This window comes from Macaca fascicularis, chromosome 9, assembly GCF_037993035.2.
Source record: "Macaca fascicularis isolate 582-1 chromosome 9, T2T-MFA8v1.1".
In the NCBI taxonomy this organism is placed as follows: domain Eukaryota; kingdom Metazoa; phylum Chordata; class Mammalia; order Primates; family Cercopithecidae; genus Macaca; species Macaca fascicularis.
In genome coordinates, this window is record NC_088383.1 from 107,284,843 (window position 1) to 107,305,794 (window position 20,952).

A 20,952-nucleotide genomic window follows, 5' to 3' on the forward strand; every position below is an offset into this window, starting at 1 on the left:
AGTGGTGTGATCTCAGTTCACTGAATCCTCTACCTCCTGGGTTCAAGTGATTCTCCTACCTCAGCCTCCCAAGTAGCTGGAACTACAGGCACCTGTCACCACACCCAGGTAATTTTTATATTTTTAATAGAGGCCGGGTTTCACCATGTTGGCCAGGCTGGTCTCAAACTCCTGACTTCAAATGACCCACCCACCTCGGCCTCCCGAAGTGCTGGGATTACAAGTGTGAGCCACTGAACCCGGCCAAACAGACTTGCATTTGACTTTCAAAAAATGTGTTACAGCTGGGCACGGTGGCTCATGCCTGTAATCCTAGCACTTTGGGAGTCTGAGGTGGGAGGATCACAAGGTCAAGAGATTGAGACCATCCTGGTCAACATGGTGAAACCCCGTCTCTAAATTAGCCAGGCATGGAGGCAGGCGTCTGTAATCCCAGCTTACTGGGGAGGCTGAGGCAGGAGAATCGCTTGAACCCGGGAGGTGGAAGTTGCAGTGAGCCGAGAACGTGCCACTGCACTCCAGCCTGACTACAGAGCGAGACTCTGTCTACAAAGTATGTATGTTGCATCCTGCAGAAAAAAACAATGAGGGCTGATTCTCAACCTCGGGTCATAACCAGGTGTGATGTGTTATAATTAATTTGTTTTTAAGGTAAAGTAAAGAAATCATTCTGTGAAGAAGAGAAAGGAGGAAAACATATTGGAGATTATCATGGTTATAAATGCCATCCTCTCACATGTATTCTGAAGAGAGTTCCTGATTCAGAGAGAAAGAAATTGTTAAAGGAAAGACCAAGACCACAACAGTGATCAACAGAGAGCTGAGATCATCTGCTTGCCTTCCGAAAGAACCCACACAAAGGAACATTCACAGAGTAGCTCTAGGACCACAAAGAATCTAGGGGATCTCATGTTCTAGAAAGGGAAGTTTTGGCTGAACAGAGGCTCACACCTGTAATCCCAGCACTTTGGGAGGCCAAGGCCAGTGGATTGCTTGAGCCCAGGAGTTTGAGACAAGCCGGGGTAATATGGTGAAACCCCATTTCTATGAAAAAATTTTAAAAATTAGCCAGGCATGTGTGGTGGCTCATGCCTGTGGTCCCAGCTACTTGGGAGGCTGAGGAGGGAGGATTGCTAGAGCCCAGGAGGTCAAGGCTGCAGTGAGCTATGATAGCACTACTGCACTCCAGCTGGGGTGAGTGAAACCTGGTCAAAGAAAGAAAGAGAGAGACAAAAAGAGAGAGAGGAAGGAAGGAAGGAAAGAGAGAGAGAGAGGAAGGAAGGAGGGAGAGAGAGAAAGAGAAAGAGGAAGGAAGAAAGGAAGGAAGGAAGAAAGGAAGGAAGGAAGAAAGGAAGGAAGGAAGGAAGGAAGGAAGGAAGGAAGGAAGGAAGGAAGGAAGGGAGGGAGGGAGGGAGGGAGGGAGGGACGGAGGGAGGGGGGAAGGGGGGGCGGGTGTTTTCTTATGGTTATGCTAATTAAAGATTGAGCATAGAGCCTGGGTAGGGTAGAATGGAATCCTTAGGTTCATACTTTGAATCTTAAGCCTATACTTAAGTGCCCATAATGCATAATGACAAATCCCCCTTTTCACTCTGCAGGAGAGTCTTTCTTTAGGTCAGCACGCTGGGGTGGCTCATAGTTCCTTGTCCCCTTCAGTTTGGGCTGGTTAGAACTAGCAGGTGTGAAACACAGCCTCCAGTTTTAATATCTTGGAAACTCAGTGCCACTGCAAGTGGAAGGTTCTTCTTCAGAATGAAGTAGTGGAGTTGGGAATTGAGGCAGGTACCCCAAGGGTGTGCTCTGAACAGCGTCACTGCTGTAGTGGTGGGAAGGGGATGGAGGCTTGCAGGAGCTAGGAGTATCTGCAGCCCCTTCCAGAGCACACCTGCTGAGTGCTTGGGTTTCCTTCCAGCTCTCATGCTATACGGCTCTTACACTCACCCATCTGCTGTTTCAGCTCGTGACTCACAACTCTGATTAAGCCTGCCCTTTTTTGCTATCCTGGAGAAAACGTTCCTCTTGCTTGATCTTGTTCCTTATAAATTCATTCTCTTGTTTAGGGTCAATGCTCCTGAATGATGCTGTTGTTCTATTGTCTGCCACAAACCCCTTTCCACTCTAAAGGTTTGTTAACACGAACCAGTTTGTTGATGAAATCAGACAAGACAGATGTGAGGATGATATTCTTCTTGAGGTGTCCAGTCCTGCTTGGTACCCGACAGATCTAGACTAAAAGCATCCTCCTGACCCATGTGCAGAGCAGGTACATGGTGCTTGGCCGTGTGATGGAGACACCAAGACGCAGCTTGAGTCCTCTGCTCTTACTACCCATGAGAATGTGGTGAGAAATGTGACCACCCTGAGCCTCAGTCTTCTGATGTGTGAGATGAAGATAATTGGAGACCCTATTTTCTAGGGTGTTTTAGGAAGAAACAAAATCATGCTTAGCATGGTACCTGGAATACCTTTAGGATCCAATAAAAAGAATAACGATATTCCTTGCAGTGATGAGATAGTTCTGTATCTTGAGTGCAGTGATGATTACACAAATGTACGCATGTGAGGAAATGGCATAGAGCTACGCACACACTGACCTGGTGTCAAATTCCTGGCTCAGATTTTGTGTGATGGTTATTCCCGTAACCACTGGGCAACTTCCTATGAACCTATCATTATTTCAAGATTTAAAAAAAGAAGAAAGAAAAAAAGACCAGGAAGGTAAAAAAGGAGATGGGGTGAATAGCTGTGGTGGGGTTAGTATTGTTTGGAGACTTCATTTCCTTCCCTGCTCTGCGGTATGACTGCAGAGCGCTGGCTGCAGACCCTGCTGCACTTTCACGGCTGCCCTAGTCTCCAGGTTCATTACTGTCTCGCAGACTCACAGCATCAGCCTTCACCCTGGCTCTGCTGGAGACTGCCTCAGAGCTACAGTCCCCTGGTAACGCCCTCGTGCATCACCGCCCCAGGCAGCTCCACCACCCCTGCCCTACCCCCAGCAAGACACATGCAGGCTATGCAGGCGGAATCTCTTGCTGAAGGGAGACCTCGCTGGGTGAGCAGGGCTCTCCACGGGTCCCATATGCCTAGCCCTGGAGTGAAGCCGAGGATAATGGGTTTTGCTGGTGGCTGTAGGGTGTGGATTGTGGGGATGTGCCAAACCCGTGAGTATGAGCTCAGGCGAAAGTCCTGTTGTGAAAGATATGATGGCTCGAGTTATGGAATTCTGTTCCAGCAAGGATGAGAAAACATTCTGTGTCTTTCCAAACCAAGAAGGAAAGCATCAAGTATGGAGGGTTTTAAACTTTGACGAGTTCCAGAGGCTCAGTGATAAGAACCAGGGAGAGATTCCAGGGGATGGTGGCAATCAAGGGAAATGTCTGAGCCCAGGATGGGGAGGCGAGGTGAGCGGCAGGCCTCAGTTACCAAAGACGTTCATGTGTGAATCAGACCATGTAAGAGACCTCCGTGTGAACCTGATAGGGAGTATTTTAAGATATTCATAAAGGAAAAGTAGATCCTATCTGTGGCAGATTGTAAAATGCAGGGGCTGCTGCAGTCTGCAGAGAAGACACCTCAGGATTTTGATCAGGTTGGAGGATTGGGGGAGCGTCATTTAAACCAGCTGCCAGAGGACCTCTGATCTGAGAGGGGAACTTTTGTGCGGACAAGCATATGGAGAGGCTGTAACTCTTTTCTTTCCTCGTTTATTTGTCTTCCATAAAGAAGAGAAGACCTAAAGCCCAGGATCCTAGGAATAAGAAGAGCAGATACCATCTTTCCTTAGCAGGAGTAACTAACAGTCAGCCCAAATCCTACCCTTCCAATTTTGGTGAGCATGTGGAGAAACAGACATACCTCCAGACATGATGGTAAAGGTGTGCATGGACAATGTTTCTGGTGAATTCAGTCCGGAAGATCCACACATGTCTACAACTGGGTCTTTGTGGAAAAGGTTGTGTCTTGCATATCTCAGGCTTTTGCTGGTAAAGACCAATGAAATGAAAGGAGTGGGTGCTTCTGAATTGCAGGCACCTGCTGTGTGCTCCTCCCAATGCCTCTCACCAGTGGGGAAATCTCGGGAGTCTGTCTCTGAACTTGTTTCCCTTGCTGTGAAATAGGGATGGCAAGGATAAAATCTCTTTCTGGGGTTTTATTCTTGGAACAGTGAACAGGCTTTGAACATTGGACTACACCTCTGGGATGTTACTGAATGTTGCTATTATGACATGTGAAGAGGCAGAGATTTTGGTGTCTGGGAGTATTTTCCTGGGAAAGGGAAGGGGTAAGGAGGCTAGGGAGGTGGGTCACCTACAATCATCCCTTTACCCAGGTGGCTGGAATTGTTGTATAGGAATTAAAATCAACAAAGGAAGTCACTGTGAAAATACGCATAGACATGAGCTCCGGACAGAACAGGTTCAGGAAGTGGAGGAGATCCCCAGGAAGTCTTCCAAACACAAAGAGGAAGAAATGGAAAGTATGAAAGTACGGATGCAGGAACCTGTGATTAAAGGAGAAATGAAAGAACGAATAAAGGAACTATAGTTCTGCAAACAAGAAAGCGAGGAGGCGGGAGTAAGTCCAGCTCTCTCTGCAAGTCCTTCCTTCATCAAGCCATAGGAAGGAGGGAGCAGATGGCACAGGAGCTCTGAAGAACAAAACAGGGCAAGTCAAAACTAAATCACTAGTGAGATAATGAGAGGTTAATAAGAGCAATTTCCAGATCTGTCAGCAAACATGGGTGTGACTAAGACTGGTACACAATTTGGGGGTCCCCTGTGAGATGCTACTGATGGAAGGGGAAATGGGGATTTTAAAGCAGAAACATTGCCCAGGGGCACAGAAGCCCTGGAAGGGGACTACCACTTCCAGAACGGGTGAGTTCATTGAAGAATTTTCCACTAGCAATCGACTTGTCATTCACAGAGGGAGAGAGCCGGAGACAGAGCAAAGGCTGGCCACGCTGGCAGTAGTAGGTATGATCCCACACTCACCTGCTGGGGTCAGCTTCCCTGTCTGCATCCCTTACAGCTGGGAAATCCAGTTCCCCTGTCCATACCACCTTATATCTGCAAGGACTCTTATTTGACACCAGGGCTGGTGTTTGAACGGCATTACTGTTAGTGGAGGGAGCTGACAGAATGACTCAAGGCACAAGTATATCATCTGAAGAAGACTAGAGCCTCATTGCCTTAAAAGAATCAGCAACAAGTGAAAAGTGATGGTGGCTGACCACGTGTCCTTGGACAAGGTACTTACCTGCTCTGAGTGTACTTGCTGAGTCTGTTTCAACGATACAGTGGGAATGACGCGATCTCTTGCAGAGGATGATAAAGACCACCTTAGAGAGCAGGTGGAGTGGCCAGGGTTACACCCTAGTACTGCCCTCAAGAAACAGTTTCCTTTCTCTTGCAGTGAGGGAAGCCAAGGTGCCTGGATGGGCAGATAGAATCTTTGTTTGTGGTTGCCCAGGCTGCCCCTACCATCGTCATTTAGATGTCGATGCCAGCTCAGAGAAAGCATGTCTGAGCTTTATCTCTTTATTCCTCTCTCATCTTGTCAAGCCCAAGGATGCCTTTTAAAAAACAGGAAAGGCCAAATCATTTAAAAGAAAGGCCAAGTGCCAGGCAAGAGCTTTGGTGAGCGGTGGGGTGTGGGGAGGGCTTCGCAGACCCTGGGACTCGCCTTCAGGCCTTGCACTGACCCTGTCTGTTCCTGACAAGACCTGTGCGCTCTCCTCTGGCTCCTGGTGGCTTCTTTCCTGGTTCCAGCCACTCCGTTTGTCCTGGACTTCATCTTGGCCCATCTGTTCTGGTTGGGCCTTCCCTTTCTGAATTCTTATCCCTGTTTTTGCAGTCCCAGAAGCCTTGGCTGCCTCCTGGATGTCCAAAGCCTTCCATCTTGCCTCAGGCTAGTAGACTGCACTAATTTACACTGAGGGGTGAATGAGGCTCAATTAGGGAATGTTTGCAGCCCAGGAGTACAGAAGGAGTGAGGGAAGGAGAGGTCACGAATGGGGTGCGGTGAGGGGATATGGGCAGCACCTGTTTTCAGTGTGATTTGCCGAAGAGCATCCCCTAACCCCACCCCAGACATTCTCCAGTGTTGTTAAGGGAGAGAATAAAAACACCAAATGCAGGAATCAAATGTCCCTCCACCTTTGGCAGCCTCTGCCTTTTAGATGAGGTCAAGGATAGAGTCCCCACATGTGAGGCTGTGTCAGTCACCAACCAGAGACTCCACTTCCACCTCCACAACTTCCAGGGCATAGACTCCTCATCTGACAAATATGACCAAAGACCTAACTGTGGTGAGCTCAGCATTTTGTTCCCCTGCTCTGACATATCAGTAATATTGGCATTTGAGCTATGAGATCCCATTAGCTCTCCTTGGATCCTGAGGCTTTAAATTTCCCATTGAATTCATTTTAACCTACAGTTATTGGCTGTGTACAAAGCTTTGGGCTCAGCACAGTAAAGAAAATGGTGAATTGGCCCCACAGGGAGATATGATGTAACAGAAGCCAACCTGTGAGCTCTGTCTTTCACTATAGGGTGGGATACACGGGGGCTAGAGGGCAAGAGGGCGGGGATAATTTATTCTTGGGTTGGAGTCAGGGCAGTGGGTGTGTGGCTGGCTGGAAGGAAAGTGAGATTTGGCGTGGGCCTTAGGAAAGCATCCTCAGACCGAGGGAACCTCATGAGTAGAGGCATGGAGGAGCAGGTGTGGGCAGAGCCTATGATGGGGAGGTGGGGAGAGCCTGGAGAGGTCAGCCCAGGCCCCAGAGGAAATTGGTTAACACTTGAACCCGAAGGCCAGAAGTCTAAGAGACATCAGGGTCCGTGACTGCTCAAATTATATGCAAATATCTGAGTGCAAATGTATTTTTTAAGAGGAGAGTCTATATATTTCTTCAGGGTCACAATGAGACCCAGAGCCATCAATGCCGATATAGGCTATGGGGGACCTATTAGAATATTGTTTTTCATTTAAAAAGTTATTTATTATAAAGATTTTCAACCATACCAAAATAGAGGTAATAATGTAATGAACTCAGTGTCCCACCTTCAATAATGATCAATTTGTGGCTGGTCTTTTTTCAGTTGCACCTTCACCTCTTCCCACCACCTCAGGCTTGATTTGACGCTAATCTCAAAGAAAATATTCAGTATGTTTCTGAATTAAAATATAAGGATTTTTTTTAAAAAACACACAACCACAATACCATTGAGTCATCTAAAATGCTTAACAGTATTTCCTTAATATCATCAAATATTCATCAAGTGTTCACATCTCCCTAATTGTCGCTTGACTTTTTTTTTAAACAGTTTGTTAATTTGATTTAGGATCCCTATAGAGGTCATACCTTGCTTTCTTTAAGTCTCCTTTAACCCATAGAGTCCCTTTCCATCTATTTTTTCTGTCATTTGTCCTGTAGAGTTTCCTGCAGTCTGGAATTTGTGAGCTGCAGCTCATGGTGTCATTTAACATGTGCCTCTATCTGTGTGCTTCCTATAAACTGGGAGTTTGAACTACAGATGTCATTATATTCAGGTTTGATTTTTTTTCAATACAACTTCAAGAGATTCATAATGCCTGGTTATCCCTCTTCTTTCCATCACAGTGACTTTTTTTTTGTTTTTTTTGTTTTTTTTTGAGATGGAGTCTCGCTCTGTCACCCAGGCTGGAGTGCAGTGGCGCGATCTCAGCTCACTGCAACCTCTGCCTCCTGGGTTCAAGCAATTCTCCTGCCTTAGCCTCCCAAGTAGCTGGGACTACAGGCACGTGCCACCATGCCCAGCTAATTTTTTGTATTTTTAGTACAGATGGGTTTCACTGTTTTAGCCAGGATGGTCTCAATCTCCTGACCTCATGATCTGCCCGCCTTGGCCTCCCAAAGTGCTGGGATTACAGGTGTGAGCCACCACACCTGGCCGCCATCACAGTGACTTTAAGCTTGAGAGATGTATTAGTCCATTCTTATGCTGCTATGAAGAAGTACCTGAGACTGGGCAATTTATAAAGAAAAGAGGTCTAATTGACTCACAGTTCCACATGGCTGAGGATGCCTCAGGCAACTTACAATAATGGGGGAAAGCACCTCTTCACTGGGTGGCAGGAGAGAGATAAGTGCAAGCAGGGGAAATGCCAGATGCTTATAAAACCATCACATCCTGTGAGGTTCACTCAATATAATGAGAACAGCATGGGGAAACTGCCCCCATGATTCAATTATCTCCCCTGGTCCCACCCTTGACATGTGAGGATTATTACAATTCAGGGTGAGATTTGGGTAGGGACACAGAGCCAAACCATATCAAGAGAGAAGCGTAGGCATTTCAGAAAGGTCAGTCAATGGTGTGGGGTCTGAGCAGAGACAGGGACCAGAGGCAGGAAGGCCAGCTGGGAAGCTGCTGCAGGGGTCTAGGTGAGCTGCCACCTTCCAGCCGCACAAATGAGCCTGTATAAATGAGGGGTGCCTGTGTGCTTGTATGTGTAGAACGCACCCTGGAGCTGCAGGCAGCACTCTGGCACTAGACACTTGTTTCTGTGACCTGGGGAAACTTAACAGCCACATGAGGACCCTCAAATAAATGAGGCACTTTTACGAACATATTTGCTTTTTCTGTATCTGCCTGAAGCTTTGCTAGGTGAATTAGTTTTCCAATGTGTTGGCCCTCCCTAGAAACATGAAATCCCCAGGGGATAGGAAGTGAATGGAAATGACTGAAGCACAAGGCGAACTCCTGGCCTGTGTGGTTTCATCTGTGTGTTGTAAAGGAGAAAGATAACCGCTGTATTTTAATGGGAAGTGCTTAAACAGTGAAAAAGCCCCAGATTGCAAAATCTTACCCTCCCCAAGAGGAACAAGAAATTTAATGTTTGAAAATGGTTTTACATTTCTTTGAGGACCAAAACTATTCCTCTTGTTTCTAATGCCCACGAGCTAGTCTCTGACTCTCCTTGAAATCTGAGAGGGGTGGGCAGTGGGGTGAGAGAGATGTATTATATTTCCTTTTAGAGTAGGTACACATAAAAGTGTCCAGTAATGTAATTTTTGAATGTGTAACTAGGCTTATTTTCTGATAGTCTTGAGTCATAAAATTATACCTTAATTTTAGAAAGCATTCTGATTCTAAGATGTAATAAAATCATATTTAATGCTGTGAAACATTTTAAAGTGTGTTTTTAAAGGAAAATAATATTTTGGATAACCATTAAGTAACTCAGCTATTCAAAATAAACTATAAAATGCAAATAAAAATGTACTTGGGTTATATTTTGAAGTTTGGTACAATACCTTAGAAATCTGTTGAAGCTACAAGAATGGTAACTGAATGAAACCGATCCCACTGGACCTATCTGCTGTCATGGCATCACTGCTCAAATCCTGCAGCTTGATCTAGTGCATCTCACAGCTTGATGGCTCCATGGTCTATGTTTCTGAGTGTTTTGAGGAAGCTGATTTTAAGAACAATCAGCTTTGTGTGGCATGGAGAGGACAGAGAAGCAGGTGAGGCTCAGCCCCAACCTACTTGTTTGGGAGACTGTTGGGCAGCAGTCGATGGGGGAAAAGTAGACTCTAAAGTCTGATGAACCAATTTAATGTTTTATAACGTGACTACCACTTCCTGGCTGAGTGATGTTGGATATGTCATTTAACCTCTTCTGTGGTTTTTTAATCAATAAATGGAAGATTAAAAACTCCTTGTTTTAATACCCAGTAAGTGGGGCTTAAAAAGAACATATAGGAAAATTGGCTGTGTGTTAGGAACTAAGCTGTTGCTCAAGAAATGATAGATCTTGTTATTATCAGGACACATAAGAAAGTAAATCAATAATAGAGGAATAAATTAGCTAGCCCTTATAGCTGAGGGAATATTTTAATCTCATTTTGTTATTCAGTAAAGGTAATATCATCAATTTTCCCTGATTAATGAATATTGAAAGTCTGTGGTATGGTAACCAGCTTCAAAGATGGTGCCCAATTATCCTCTTGGTCTTCATGACCAGAAAGAGACATGTGGTTCTCATCCTTATAACAGACTTGGCCTATGTGGCCAATGGAATATTGCAGAAATAGTGATAAGTGCCTTCTGAGATTCGGTTATAAAATACATTGTGTTCCCATGGAAAAGAATAAAGTTGGATCCTTATCTCACACCATATACAAGAATTAACTCAAAGTGTATCAAAGACCTATTTTAAGAGCTAAAGCTATAAACTCTTAGAAGACAACAAAGAAAATCTTCACAATTCTGGATTAGTCAATAGTTTCTTAGATATGACATCAAAAGTACAAAGAACAAAAGACAAGCAAACTATACATCACCAAAATTAAAACTTTTGTGCTTCAACGCAAAAGTCTTGGTCAAGAAGATGAAAAGAAAATCTAAAGAATGGGAGAAAAAGTCAGCGAATTATATCTAATAAGGATCTCATATCCAGAGTATATAAAGATCTCTAACAACTCAATAATAAAATGCCAATAACTAAAAAGCAAACAGAGGATCTGAATAGACATTTCTCCAAAGAAAATATACACATAGCCAACACACAAAAAGTTGTTTAACATTATTGACCATCAGTGAAATGCAAATCAAAACCTGGCACATACCACTTCATACCCATGCAGATGGCTATACTAGAAAAGATAGATAATAACAAGTGCTGACAAGTATGTAGAAAAATTGACACCCTTATACATTGCTGATGGGACTGTGAAATGGTGCAGCCACTTTGAGAAATAGCCTGGCAGTTCCTGAAAATGTTAAACATAGAGTTATCATATGACTGTGCAATTCCACTCCCAGGTAAATACCCAAAGAAGTAAAAACACATGTCCACACAAAAAGTTGTACATAAATGTTCATAGCAGCATCATTTGTAATAGCCAAAAAGAGGAAACAACCCAAATGTCTATCAATCAATGAATGGGTAAATAAATTGTGGTATATCCATACAATGGAATATGATTCAGCAATAAGAAGGAATGAAGCACTGATACATACTACAAGGATGACCTTTGAAAACATTATGCTAAAAGAAAGAATTATAAAACACCATGTATTTTGTATGATTCTATTTATATTAAATGTCCGGAATAGGCAAATCCATATAGAGAGAAAATGGCTTACTGGTTAGTGAGGGCTGGGAGGCTTAGGGAGAAATGAGGAGTGATTGCTAATGGTTATGGGGTTTCTTTTTGGGGTGATGAAAATGTTCTAAAATTAATCATAGTGATGGTGCACAACTCTGTGAATATACTAAAAAATGAATCGTATAAATGGGTGAATCATATGGTACATAAATGACATATCAATTAAGCTGCTATTTTTATTTTTATTTATTTATTTATTTATTTTGGAGACAGAGATTCTCTCTGTTGCCCAGGCTGGAGTGCAGTGGAGTGATCTTGGCTCACTGCAACATCTACCTCCCAGGTTCAAGCGATTCTCATGCCTCAGCCTTCTGAGTAGCTGAGACCACAGGCATTTGCCACCACACCTGGCTAATTTTTTGCATTTTTAGTGGAGACAGAGTTTCACCATGTTGGCCAGGCTGGTCTCGAACTCCTGAACTCAGGTAATCCACCTGCCTCAGCCTCCCAAAGTGCTAGGATTATAAGTGGGAGCTATCATGCCTGGCTGGAAGCTGTTATTTTTTAAAATCACATTGCAAAATATTTTTTTAAAATTAAAAATTATAAATAAATTAACAAAAATCACATTGCAAAGTACAGCAGATCTCTGTGATCTGGTCTGAACTCTAATGTCAAACGTTAAAATCGAGTTTGTCAGTATTACTATGTATGGTTTTTTAAATACCAAATAAAAGATAATGAGGAATCTGAAAATATTTAAAAAGATATCATGGCTTTGGCGTTGCTCGTGCTCTCAGATCACTCCCTCTGGGAAGCAAGCTGCCATGTCATAGCAGGATGCCCACATGGTGAGGAGCTGAGGCCTCCAGCCAATAGCCGGCAAGGAATAAGAGCCTTCTGTTACCAGCCCCTGGAGTGAGCTTGCAGACAGATCCTTCAGCCCCAGGCAAGTTTCTTGATGATGTGGTCCTGGCTGACAACCAGACTGCAACCTCATGAGACACCCTGAGCCAGAACCACCAGCTAAGCCACTTCTCAAGTCCTGACTCACAGTGCTGCGAGATAACAAACGTTTTGGAGTCACTCGTGACACAGCAAGGGATAACAAAGATATGTGGATTGAGTAGGATTTTGCCTACTGTGCCCTAGTGCCTCCTGAAAGTGAATGAGGCCAGCTGGGATGGCCAGGCAGTGCTCAGAGAGCTGGGGTAAGGTCACCATGAGCTTTCTTAAGGTGAGTGAAAGTAGAGAGAGCCTGAGATTAGCATTTTCTGGAGGGAGGGACTGTGTCACCTGGGAGAGTCACAGGCACCTGGTTTCTAGGGCTCTGGGCCCCAGGGGCAGGTGTCATCTAGGGATAAAGGACTAGAGGCAATGTCCAGAGGAGGAGGTCCCTTCTCTGACAGCCTGGGGTCACAGGAGGCAAAGCTTTTGTTGAGAGGCAGTTAGTTCCCTGACTTGATCAGAAGAGGAATGTCAGTCAGCTTCAAAGGACTGCAATACCAGAGCCTCTGAGGCAAACTGGGACATAGGAAGATTGAAGAAGGCTCCAGAAGCACAGAGATACATTACTAGAGCCTTGGAGATGGTGGTCATAGAAGCCATTAATAAAACATGGAACTTTCTGGAACATTGGTATTCATCATCATCATCTCTTACCCTCATGTCAACACTATTTATTTATTTATTTATTTATTTATTTATTTATTTATTTATTTATTTATTTAAGATAGGGCCTCTATTGCTCAGGATGGAGTGCAGTGGCACAACCACAGCTCACTGCAGCCTTGACCTCCTGGGCTCAAGTGATTCTGCCACCTCAGCCTCCACAGCAGCTAGGGCCACAGGCATGCACCACTATGACCAGCTAATTGTTGTATTTTCTATAGAGACAGGGCTTCGCCATGTTGCCCAGGCTGGTCCCAAACTCCTAGGCTCAAGTGATCTGCCTGCCTCAGCCCCCCAAAGTGCTGAAATTACAAGCGTGAACCACAGCACCCAGCCCTGTCAACACTTTAATGCAGGCAATTGCTATCCCCATTTTACTGAGGAGAATGTGATATCATGGCAGGCCAGGTCTCACTAACACAGGCCTCCATAACAACTGCTTCAGTGCTGACTGAGTGGTTAGGTTAAATACTAAAAGCCAGGGTCTTTATACGAACACTGGGATGTAACAAAAGCCCACCAAGAGTTTCGTCTAGGCCTTTCCTGGGCCTTAAAGCGTGACAGAATAATGAAGGAATTCTTAACAGGACGCGCTTAGGATTAAACAAGTTTATTGGGGGTCTGGAGGAACTCCCCAAACCTGTGATTTAGCAGGAGACAAGACAAGGGTAATCACCCCAGCAACTGGACCCATTAAGCCTAAGTAAGCTGGCCGGGCGCAGTGGCTCACATCTGTAATCCCAGCACTTTGGGAGGCCAAGATGGGCGGATCACGAGGTCAGGAGATCGAGACCATCCTGGCTAAAACGGTGAAAGCCCATCTCTACTAAAAATACAAAAAAAAAAAAAAAAGTTAGCCAGGCGTGGTCATGGGCGCCTGTAGTCCCAGCTACTCGGGAGGCTGAGGCAGGAGAATGGCATGAACCCAGGAGGCAGAGCTTGCAGTGAGCCAAGATCGTGCCACTGCACTCCAGCCTGGGCGACAGATCGAGACTCCGTCTCAAAAAAAAAAGCAAGAGTAAGTAAGCTTACTGAGCCTCCAGAGGAAGGTCTTCAAGACTCAGACCTTAGTTATAGATTAAAAGAAGTTAATCATTTATGTCTTTAGATGAACGCACACCTACACATAGACATGTAGCTTAGAACGTACAGAAGCTCTGGAAAACTTTGTAATTTTGAGTTGGTTTGGCGATAATTTCCAGGTCTTCTCCCTGTAACAGATTGCAGAAATAAAAATTCTCTTCCTCCCCAGTTCATCTGCATCTCGTTATTGGGCCATGAGAAATAGCAGCCCGAACCTCAGTTTGGTCCAGGAACAATAATATCAACAAAAGTAAAATGTGGACAGCTAATTAGTGGCAGAACAGGTCTTCCAACTCCAGGTCCTGGGTCGCTACTGCCACACAGCACTGGAAGTCATGCACGGCTTCATGACTTCAACTCGTAACCAGATAGGAGGCGGCTCTGGAGGAAAACGCCCAGCTGAGACAAGGCTGATGTCAGACATTGTGCCCAGTCTGTTATTTCTCTTACTTGACTTAAGCATGTGACTGTGTGTTTATATGTATATGCAAAATATATTTTTAGAAGTATATATGAAATCCATACAAATCATAATAAATACCCAAGCACTTACCAGAAAGCTTAAGAAGCAGAATTATCACCAGTAACAGGTACTCTTGTAAGCCCTCCCTAGTGGAATTCTCCTTCCTCTTCCCAAAAGTAAGTGTGAATTTTATGTTAATTTTGTTATTTCCATCTATTGTTCTCTAAGGTTTCCGGTTGTTCATTTGTTTGCCCATGGTGGCCAGCGTGTTTGCAGTTGGGAGGATTCTTCACCAGTCTAACACATGCCTCAGTTTTCGGGGTGAGAAACCCAGAAAAGTATAATACCTGCCTCTCCCCTCCCTTTATCACTCCAGGTCACACGGACTGTGGGTGCCATGGCCGTATCTAAAAGCAAATGCCATTAGTCAGGGACTGTTAAGATCAAAGGGACTTTGCCATCCAGGTCAGAGAGGGCACACAGAGGGCCTGCTGTTGTCATCCATGTGTGCAGACGCTGTCCATCCTGGATGGCCTCCTTTTGTGCCAACTAAGCCGAAAACTTTTTTCTGTTATTAAATTCTAATCACTTCTCCTGGTCTGACTCAAGGCTTTCTCCTCCAGACATGTGTACTGAACTATTCGGCTCCCACTTATTTCTCCATGTATTGCCCTGAACTCACGTTTCTGGATCTGGTTGGCATGGTTTCCAGGAGGTAGCATGTAAACCACTTGAGGCAGGGGTCTCAGCCTGCTCTTTAACCCTTAGCCCAGCCTTGGGCAGAGGTGCCCAACTGGGCACTCCCCATCGGTTGACTAATCACTCGAGGAGTCTCTAGTGATTGGAAAGCAAAGGATCCATTGCCCCAGGACCAAGCAGTGGTGCCACATAGAGAGAAGCCTCCGATGCACTCCCAAAAGCTACAGCTCTTGTCCTAAAATAATTTACTGCGCTCTGCTGGGCTCTCCACTTCCCACGTGTTCCTGATTTTCCCTTTCGCTACTGTCCCACTGGCCAAAACATCAGTGTGGGAGGCCAAGCCCAAGACACCAGTGTGAGAGGCACCACCAAAGGGTGTGGGGAGAGGGAGAAAACTGTGGCCTTTCCTATCATCAGTCAACCACGGTAAGGGAACTGATATTTATTAAGCACCTGCTGTGTGCCAAATGCTTTACTTCTCATCTTATTTAAGCTTCACAACAATTCTCTTCAGTGCTGGCATCCCTGTCCCCGGATGAAGAAGCATCACTCAGAGATGTGGGCCACTTGCCCGTGTGGTTAGCAAGTGCTGGAGCGGGGATTGGTACCTGCTGAGTTGGGGCGTGGGATGGAGCCTGCCCCTCTGAGAGTGACTCTGAGTGTGACATAAGTGAGTCACAGTGAGAACCGCAGGAGATCAAACAGAAGCCTGTGAATGAAGCTACCAGGTGGATCCTGCTCCTTACTTAAGAGGACATGGCCTTTCTCCAGGCCGACATGTGTCACCAGCGATGACATCCTCTGGTATACCAGGTTCTCTACTCCTCACCACCGGGGATGAAGATAAAAAGGAGGGAGAAGGGGAAGCAATGTGATGCTTGGGTCCCAGAGTCCCAGATGTGATGTCCCAGCAATGTGATGCAGAGTCCCAGATGCTGATGGCCTCAGCGATGGGGGTGTGTGAAAAAGACCTTTTCCTTTTTCCCTTTCCAATGTCAGCCTTTGCCCTCTGAGGGCTCACAGGCCACCCAAACCCTTTCCACACTTTCAGACACAGTTGTGGTTTTTTATGTTTGTTTGTTTTGTTTCTTTTTTTCTTTTTTTTTTTTTTTTTTAACAATTTTGAAAGTGCTTAGGTAGAGACACAGTTTTAGATGGGCCACATGAAAGGCCCCATTCAGACAGCTCTCATCTGATACAAAGCCTCAGAATGCCCATTGACGTGGCCCAAACGGTGGTGCTCACTTGGGCAGGTGCATCTGAGTATTCACATGGTCCCCTGATGGAGGCGTCATCTGAGCTGAATTCTGGCTCAGAACAAAGGAAGTGCAAGTCAGGCCCCCTGTCAGAACTTCCGTCTACCTTTCTGCATAAAAGGATCATGCCTCCTGGGTTGTTGGTGGCTGCGTGGAGCCAAGTCAATCGCTAAGGCAAAAAAAATGCAGTTTGCAAGTTCAGTGGACAGGAACTCAGAGGAAAGCAGGTGGGAGAGAAGAGCAGGAGCTGCTCACAGCAGCTGAAACAGCAGGATGGGATCTGCGCAGCCCAGGCCTCCAGTGCCAGGCAGCCCTGGTGTCTCAGTGGCCGGCCGACCTCCTGAGGCCTGGCTACAGCCAGGAGCCCACATACCCTGCTGGAAAATGCGCAGAGGCCTGTGCACAGCCTTGGTGACCCCTCATCTTACACGCAGCCTGAAATAGAAGCTCAGCAGGAAAGACCTGCTCAGCCGCACACACCGTCTGACCCGGAGCCAGCCTGACGAAGCCGGAACTTCCCACTTCACCTGAACCCACCCGCCACCCACCTGGCCACAGACTCACTGCCCTCTTCATCCCCAAATGAAAAGGGGTAGTTGTCTCACTTGGTGCCCAGGGTGCCAGCTTGTTTACTCTTCTTCATAGGGCATATTTCTGGGCCTGTCCTCTTTTTCTCCCAAAGTGCCTAAGACAATGCTCCCTTTATAGGTCAGGGAAGGAGTATAGATCCTGCTCTCATTCTGTGCTCTTCCCCCAGGGCAAACAGCTTCACCCTCAGCTTTATGAATTCCTTCCTATTCTTACTTTTCTCAGAAGCTGTTTCTCATTGACCTGATGTCTCCTGACCTGTTGACGAAAGCACCATTCCACATGTCCTGTGTGTGTGTAGCTCACTGTGAACTCGCTGTTAAGCTGAGGCCTTGCCCCGAATGTCATCAGCTTGCTGGTTACTTACTGAGACAGGAGATGAAAGAGGAGAGGAGAGAGAGGTGGAGAGATGGAAATGACCAGGATGGGGAGGACGAGGAGCAGAGCTGAAAAGTAGGAAGGAAGGAAGGTGTGACTACTAGCTGGGTCCTACCCTGGGGCCTGTATATATTACCTCATGTAACCCTTACAACACACAGATGACATTCACATCAGCGCTCATATTTTTCGTGAGAAGACTGAGTTTTCAGAAAGGTTAGTTTGTCTGAGATCACTCAGCTATGAAGTGGCAGGGACTGGATTCAAACTCAGATTTCTGGCTTTGATTTCAGGACTTTTTCCTTTCTAATCTTCTGCTCCCGCTAAGAGGGGACTAGAGAACAGAGGAAATGAAGGGAAATAGAAGGGAAGTGGAGACTGCCAATTGTTCTCTGGTTGCAAGCAACAGAAACTGATTCTAGCTATCTTAGATGGGAAAGGGTTTGGCTGGAGGGAGGCCGAGGGGCTTTCAGAATCCAGTGGACTGTAGGAGAGCAGGGGCAAGAACCAGAGTGTTCTGGGGTCTGGGCAAGAGACAGCTTACTTGGGATTCTGCCCCTGAAATAAATATACTCCAACCATTTCCCCCTCTCTCTATGCAGGAGAGAATCCCAGGAAAGAGTCTGATTTGTTGTATTGGGGTCACTTGCCTACCCTTAAGTCAAGGGAGCTAAGAACACCAAGATGTCACATGATGGAGGAGAGAGCTCCAACTCCCAGTGATGTTATCAAACGAAGGGGACACGGACACAGAGCAACCAAACAGATGACAACCACGCCGGAATTTTTAGGTGCTGCCTTCAGGTATCAGGGGCTGATTCTATCTGCCCCAAACTGCATTAGGGCTAAGCCCAGCAGGTTGAGTCTTTCTCACGACGTTGGAATGGCCACCATTGTCACCACCAATCCCATCTGGCAGAGATGGGCTGGGCCCCCACCTCTTCCAAGCCTGGCTTCTGGGAGGAAGTGTTTCTCCTTCTCTCAGGAATTAGTCCTCGTTCAAAAACTCCATGCAGTAAGGTTGCAGAACAATGAGCAGCTTACAATCAACACTTTGGACACACTGTTTTATAAAGATTCCTCCTAGAGCAGTGGTCTTCGGAGTGAAACTTCTTGAGTTGGAATTCTAACACTGTTACCAGCTGTGAGAGAGAAAACGCCCACCTACTCTCTGAGCCTCAGTCTATTCTGCTGCACGGTAGGGAGATAACGTGTACTCCGCCCCCATCTGTATGTTGTTCTATCAAATGAAATAAAAACTGTCATCAGCTTGTAAACGGTGAGATCCATACGGATACGAAGAGGCATTGGCGTCCTTTTCGCCGTTACCAAGTGAGATCGGGCTGCTCTGGGAGTGTGACTGGAGGCTGAAGGCAGCTGCACACTGCAGTAACAAGAGCAGGGGTTGGAGGAGTTGAAGGTGAAAGTCCGGAGAATGGGGTCCTCTGTGCTTCCAGCTTGCTCTCTACTTCAAGCACCGTGAATAGATGAAGCTCCACCACGTCCCAAATGGCCTGAGGGCAGAGTTATACATTCAACTGGTAATTTTAAAAGCCCTGAGTAGCTTCATCTAAGCTCTGTTTTCTTTACTGAGAACCCAACTGCTAAGCCTTTCCTGGCAATTAGGCTTCTTGAGGCTGAGCCTTCACAAAGCTGGGTTGCTTCCAAGTTTCCCTTCTTTTCCTCCCACAGGTTGGCACTGCACAGAGATGGAACCTGATGAAACGGCCCCATTTGAGTGCCTGCTGTATCGTGTTGGCTCTGCTTCCTGCAGCTGTGCTCTGAGATGAGCCTTTCAGTCATCGCTCCCTAATAGCCCCATCTCCCCGAATTTGGGAGGACGCACATTCCTCTCCTTGCTCACATGCCCCACTTCAAGCCATCTGCACACTCTACAGGGAACTTGCCTCCTGACGTCCTGATGTGCAACGCCATCCAAATCCTCTGCTGGAATCTCACTATTCACACCACTGATGCCCCTGGAGCATGAAACAGAAAGGCCAGTCTTCTTGTCTTTTTATTCTAAATGTTTAATACAGATTCCATGGACTTGGTCCATAATAATATGAGCGTAGTCTTGCATCAATCCTTTTACTAATTTCTCATCATCTCCCTCATCCTTGTCCTTTAGTGATTGTTCCAGACCTTCTCTTCTTATCCTCGTACTCTCCTCTTTGGTATAGTGGTGAGTAAAAGAAAGAAAAAAAAGGTCCTAATGTGGCTCATATCATCATGGTTTATTTATTACCTGGAGGATTTTTGAGGCTATGAACATTGTTTTATTTTCTGCTGTATCCCCAGCACCTAGCACAGATGTGTGTGTACCAGGGCCTGCATGTATAAGCTCTATGATGCTGCTATAACATGTAGTTCTCCCTTCAAAACTAAGCATTATTAAAGTAGCATTTTGAACAGGGTTTAAATTACCTGGCCCTTGACTTTGGGAATTGGAATTTTGTCTACTGCAGTCGCTTGGGGGACCTTCCAGTAGAGATTTATAATTAAAATGATATCATCCAGTAAGGCTTTTACCACAGGGCTTCTAAAAACAATAAAAAGATTGTCTGTGGCAGAATCTGCACTGTGGAATGAGAATTATATATGGTTTACTGTAAAGTAAACTCAGGCATAATTGTATGTTGTGAACTACAAATGCACAGTGGGATTCTGAGATTAATTTCCAATCACTCATCACCACGGATTGGTGAAAATCCCAGCCAAGTGTGGTGAAGGAAGTGTCTCTGTTTCTGCCCGGTTAGGAGGTATTGTCTGTGCGTTCGTTACTGGTCTCATATCCCACCTTCCAGCTGCTGCTGCTCCACATCAGTTACTGCAGAGATGTTCAGTTTTTCATGCCAGGATTTCTCTGTCAGGATTTGTGTTAGTAATTGCAGAGACTTCATCAGGCTCTGTTTGCAATCATACATAACTCGGATTTTAAATTAAAAAGGTAAAAATGGAATAATTTGGAAAAACGTTCACAGAATATCAGAGTTATGAGGAGATATTTAACACGATCAAGTCCAGGAACAGCAAATAGTTTTCTATCCCACCTGCCAGCCCTATCAACACCGTGTCTAGGCCTTGCCTGTGAGAATGCAGTGATCATCTGGTGACGTTGGCCACAGGCAAGGGAGGAGAGGCAGCGTGGCCTGAACCACATACCTGCCCTCCTTGCAGAAAGGCAGGGATGTCCCATGGATGAAGGGAGGGCAGCCTTTGGGTTGAAAGTTTTTTAGGAAAATGGAAACTTAGTGGCAGAAATAGTGTTGAATTACTATTTGAAATAGTCAGAAATTACTAGTCAGAATTACTGTTGAAATAGTCAGAAATTACTATCAACTGACATTCAAAATCACTTTCAAACCAACAAGGCTAGTAGCAAACTGAAAAACAGGAGTGAGAATGCCTGGCCCAGACATGAATGGTGTGGGGCAAAACAGGGGTAGATCCAAATGGCAGTGAAACAATCAACTGCGACTCAAGCTGATTTCCAGCCTGCCAGTGTCAGCAGGTACAACGGTGGGGGGCTGGGGAGAAACCATCCGGCCTCCTCCTGCCTTGGACCAGGTGCGGCGAACTTTATGGACCAGACATGTTACAAGAATCTGGCTCTAAACAGATTTCCGCAAGCCCTCTCTCAACCCCAGCAGGAGGGAAGTTGCCACTCCCTGACAGCAAATCAAACTGGATCTTGGGACACAAAATGTTGG

At 45.7% G+C, this 20,952-nt stretch overlaps 1 long non-coding RNA gene across 1 annotated transcript; it reads left to right on the forward strand.

The window, feature by feature from the left end:
* The first annotated feature begins 18,688 nt into the window (after nt 1-18,688).
* On the forward strand, nt 18,689-19,305 carry LOC123566849 (uncharacterized). Its single transcript, XR_006689511.1, has 2 exons — nt 18,689-18,780; nt 18,932-19,305. It is a non-coding gene; the product is annotated as an uncharacterized lncRNA (long non-coding RNA).
* The last annotated feature ends 1,647 nt before the right edge of the window (nt 19,306-20,952 follow it).